This window comes from Martes martes, assembly GCF_963455335.1.
Source record: "Martes martes genome assembly, chromosome: 3".
Lineage (NCBI taxonomy): Eukaryota > Metazoa > Chordata > Mammalia > Carnivora > Mustelidae > Martes > Martes martes.
This window is the reverse complement of record NC_137890.1, coordinates 104,680,311-104,685,783: the sequence shown is the minus strand read 5'-3', so window position 1 is coordinate 104,685,783 and position 5,473 is coordinate 104,680,311.

Genomic DNA, 5,473 nt, shown 5'->3' with positions numbered 1-5,473 from the left:
GTCAGACTTTTCCTGGTTCTAGAGATATGTTTCAGAATAAGTCAAATGTTGTGAAGTTAGCACTTAGGTTTAAGAAGTAAGTTTTCATATTTAGAAAATTGCCACCATGGGGGTACCTGGGTAGCTCCATCAATTAAGTGTCTAAATCTTGACTTTAGCTCAGGTTATGATCTCAGGGTCATTAAATGAAGCCCCACAACCAGCTCCACACTCACCATGAAGTCTGCTTGAGATTCTCTCCCTCTGCCCCTCCCCCACTCTCTCTCTCAAAAAAATTGCCACCATAATGATCAAACATATAATGTTATTGTGAAATTTTTCTTTTTTTTAAAGATTTTATTTATTTATTTGACAGAGAGAGTGAGAGAATACAAGCAGTGGGAGCTGCAGAAGGAGAGGGAGAACCAGGTCCCTGCTAAGCAGGTATCCCAAAGCAGAGCTCAATACCAGGACCCTGGGATGATGACACAAGCTGAAGGTAGACACTAAACTGACTGAGCCACCCAGGCACCCCGTTATTGTGAAATTTGACCCAAAATCATTGGCTTCTTAAACTGGAACATGTTGTCCTGTGCCTTGGCCTATGTCTCAGTTTAACATGTTTAAAGCTAATGGACAGGAGGATAGCAGAGTAGGATGCATCTCTCTAGACACCACCTACACCATCTGTCACCTAGACAACAATTGTACTGGCAGAATCTGTCTGATATAACTGTTTTGGAACTCTGGAATCTATTGAAGGCTTAAATCTCCAGGGAAATGCTTGGATCATAAGTAGCTGTTGATTATCAATTTTAGCTCTTTGTACAGCAGCACTTACCTGTCCCCACCCACAGCCATGTGGAAGCAGCAGTGCACAGTGTTCTTGGAACAGTTTGTACACAGCTGGTAGGATCCAGGGTAGAAAAAAGGGACCCTATCCTCCAACTATTAGGGACCCTATCCTCCAACTATTAGGAATCAGTGCTCTGATCACTTATTGCTTGTTCAAATCACAGAAGTATAGGCAAAGAACTGGGCACCCATTGTTTTTTAAGGAATCTGATTGTTGTAAACCCCTCTGCCTCCTGTGGAAGTGACTTTCAGGACATTTAGAGGGCTAATGTCTTCTTCTCCCTCATTTTTCTTTTAATTTTCACCTTTGGGAGACAAACATTAAAAACTAGGATATTCAAAAGCAACTTCATATACTCAGATGAGAAAATGACCTCACATGTCCAGGGAAAGGCATAGGAAAGACATCAAATTTATACCAGAGCTTCATCCTCAGTACAGAGAAATCCTACATCAATCAGAAAAACAAAAACAAAAACAACAACAAAGCCCAACAAATTCTGGAATTGTAGTATCTTATGTTCAGAGTTACCACATTATTAGATTCAAAAGACCAGCTTTCAGCAACGTCAACAATCACAAATCACAAGACATACAAAGAAACAGGAAAATATGACCATTTAATGGAAAAAAATAGAAATCATCCTTAAAAAAGACCTCATGGAAGATATACTAGGCAAAGCCTTTTAAAAAACTGTCTTTAAAAAAAAAAAAAACTAAAGGAAGATGTGGAGAAAGTTTAAAAAAAATCGATGCATAACAAAATGGAAATATCAATAAAGAGAAAATCTAAAAGAAAACTAAAAAATTTCAGAACTGAAAAACATAATAACTGAAATTTTTTTTAATTTACTAGAGGAACTCAAGGGCATATGGGAGCAGGCAGAAGAAAGAATTAATGAACTTGGAGATGGGACAATCAAAATCACTGAGTCTGAGGAACAGAGGGAAAAAAGATTGAAGTGAACATGGACTAAGGGACTGTGAGGCAGTACCAAACACAATAACATATGCATTGTGGGATTCCAGAAGAGAAGAAACAGAGAAATGGGCAGGGAGAATATTTGAAGAAATAATGGCTAAAAACTTCCCAAATGTGATAAAAGTATGAACATAAACACCCAAGAAGCTCAACAAACTCCAAGTTATATGAACTCAAAGAGATTCATACAGAGATACATTATAATCAGACTTTTGAATGACTAAAAGTAAATCTTAAAAGAAGGAAGATGGGGCACCTGGGTGGCTCAGTGGGCTAAGCATCTGCCTTCAGCTCAGGTGATGATCTCAGGGTCCTGGGATCAAGCCCTGCATTGGGCTCCCTGCTCGGCAGAAAGCCTGCTTCTCCCTCTCCCACTCCCCCTGCTTGTGTTCCCTCTCTCACGGTGTCTTTATCAAATAAATAAGATCTTAAAGAAGAAGAAGGAAGAAAGAAACAAATTATCACATACAAGGGCTTTTCAGTAATGTTTTTAGCAGATCTCTCATTAGAACCTTTGGAGGCCAGAAGTCAGTGGGCCAATAAAGCAAAGTGCTAAGAGGAATAAAAGAGCTGTCAACCAAGAATCCTATATCCAGTGAAACTCTCCTTCAATAGTTAGGGAGAAATCAAAACACCCTAGATACAAAAGTTGAGGGGGTTCATTACCATTAGACCTGCCTCACAAAAAATGCTCAAGGCAGTCCTGCAGGGTAAAATTAAAGGACATTTGATAGTAACTCAAAGCCATATGGAGAAATAGGTCCCAGCAAAGGTAAATACATGAGCAGTTATAAAAATTAGTGTTATTGTAACATTAGTTAAAAACTGGAGTTTTCTGTTTTCTATAGGATTTAAGAGACTAATACATTAAAAAAACAATAATTAGTCTAAAAGCTGGTATTACTATAATTTTGGTTTGTAACTCCAATTTTGTTTTCTATGTAATTTAAGAGATATATGCATCTAAAAAGAATTATTAATTTGTTTTGTGGGTACACAACATACAAAGATGTAATTTTGGGGACATCAACAATAAAAAAAAAGAGTAAGAACAGAGCTGTAAAGGAACAGAGTTTTTGTATGTTATTGAAGTTAACTTGGTATAAATGCAAATTATAGTGTTATAACTTTAAGACTTAAAATGTAATCCCCACAAAGAACTAAAGGAAGTAACCACAAAGCAAATAGCTATAGAAGATACAAAAAAGGAAACGAGAAAGGAACTGAAACATTTCCCTATAAAAAAATCAACATGAAAGAAACAGTAATGTAGGAAATGAGAGACAAAAAAAGAACTATTAGATGTATAGAAAACAAATAGCAAAATGACAGAACTAAATCCCTCCTTATCAGTAATTAGTTTAAATATAAATAGATTAAGCTCATCAACCAAAATTCAAAAATTGACGATGGCTTAAAAACACATAGTCCACTCATATATGAAACCAAAAAAAAAAAAAAAAGGACACAAAAAGCAGTACTGGAACTATAAATACACAGAACAAACTGATGGTTGCTAAAAAGGAAGGGGAGTAGAAAATTGGACTAAATGTGTAAAGGGAAAAGGAGATACAGGCCTCCAGTTATGGAATGAGTGAGTCATGGGAATAAAATGCAGAGCATAAGGAATACAGTCAATGATATTGTAATAGCAATGTAATGGGGCAGATGGTAGCTGTACTTGTGGTAAACATAGCATAATGTATAAACTTGTCAAATCACTAAGTCGTATATCCGAAACTAATATAACATTGTGTTTCAACTATTCTTAAATTAAAAAACAAACAAACAGGGACACTGGGTGGCTCAGTCAGTTAAGCATCTCCCTTTGGCTCAGGTCATGATTCCAGGGTCCCAGGATCCAGTCCCACCTAGTATCCATGCTCAGCAGGGAGCCTGCTTCTCCCTCTGCTGCCACTCCCCCTGCTTGTGCTCTCAATATCTCTCTCTGACAAATAAATAAAATCTTAAAAAACAGAATAAACAAACAAACAAAAAACCAAAAAAACCCAAACAGGGGTGCCTGGGTGGCTCAACTGGTTAAGCCTCTGACTCTTGCTTTCATCTTACATCATGATCTCATGAGATCAAGCCCTGTGTCAAGCCTCACATCAGGCTCTGTGTTCAGCAGGGAATCTGTTTGAGGATTCTCTCCTGTCTCCCCCTGCCAACTGCATTCTCTTTATCTCAAAAATAAATAAATAAATCTTTTAAAAAATAATGAACAAACACATAGTCCAACTGAATGCTGTATACAAAAGACTCACTTGAGACCCAAAGACACACATAGATTGAAAAGTAAAATGATGGGAAAGATATTTCACAAAAATAGTTACAAAAAGAAGGTAGAAGTAGTTATCCTAATAGTAGACAAAATAGGCTTTAAGTGAAAAAAAAACATTATAGAGGACAAAAAAGTACATTATATATTAATAAAAGGGTCAATACAGCAAGAAGATATGTCATAAGCGTTTATATACTAATGACAGACCACCAGCATATATGAAGCAAAAATTAGAAAAACTAAAGTGAGAAATAGGTGTTTCTACAATAAAACCTTACTCACAATAATGGATAGAAAAAACAGACAAAGGACAATTATGGATATAGAAAACAACAACATGGTAGACCAACTAGATCTAACAGACATGTAGAGGATACTCTATCTACCAACCACAACATACACATTCTTCTCAAGTACACTGGGATAGACTATATATTTGGTCACAAATTAAGTCTTTAGATTTTAAAAGATGATATCATAAAGGGTATCTTCTTTGACCACAACATAATAAAGTTAGAAATAAATAACAGAGGAAAAATGGAATTTTCACAAAGTTGTAGAAATTAAACAATATACCTTTAAACAATCAGTGAATCAAAGAAGAAATCACAAAGAAAATCAGAAAATAATTGCAAATAAATGAAAATGAAAAATACACATACCAAAACTTAAACTTTGTAGCCAAAGTGGAGCTAAGGGGAAAATATACAGTTTTAAATCTTTAAATTAAGAAACAAAAACAACATAACTTACAACTTAATGAACTAGAAAAAGAACAAACTAAACCCAAAGCTAACAGAAAGAAATAATAAAGATTAGATCAGAGATAAATGAAATAGAGAAAAGAAAAACAATAGAGAAAATGAAACCAAAAGTTAGTTCTTCAAAGAGATCAACAAAACTGACAAACAATAACTAGATGAATTAAGAAAAAAAGAATATTGAAATTACTAAAATCAGAAATGAAAGTGGAGACATTACTATTGATTCTGTAGTAATAAAAAAGGGTTATAAGAGAGTACTATGAATGATTGTGCACCAAAAAATTGGATAATCTAGATGAAATAAACAAATACTATAAACCCTACACCTACCAATACAAAATCATGAATAAGTAGAAAATCTTAATAAGACTTATAACTTAAGGAGATTACATCAAGATTGAATCAGTAATTAAAACTTCCCAATAAAGAAAAGCCCTACTCCCATTGGTTTTGCTGGTGAATTCTATCAAACAATTAAAGAACTAATACCAAGCCTTCACAAACTTTTCCCAAAAAATGGAAGAGGAGGAAACACAACCTAACACATTCTAGGAGGTCAGTATTGACCTGATACCAAAGCCAGACAAAGACACTATAAGAAAGGAAAAC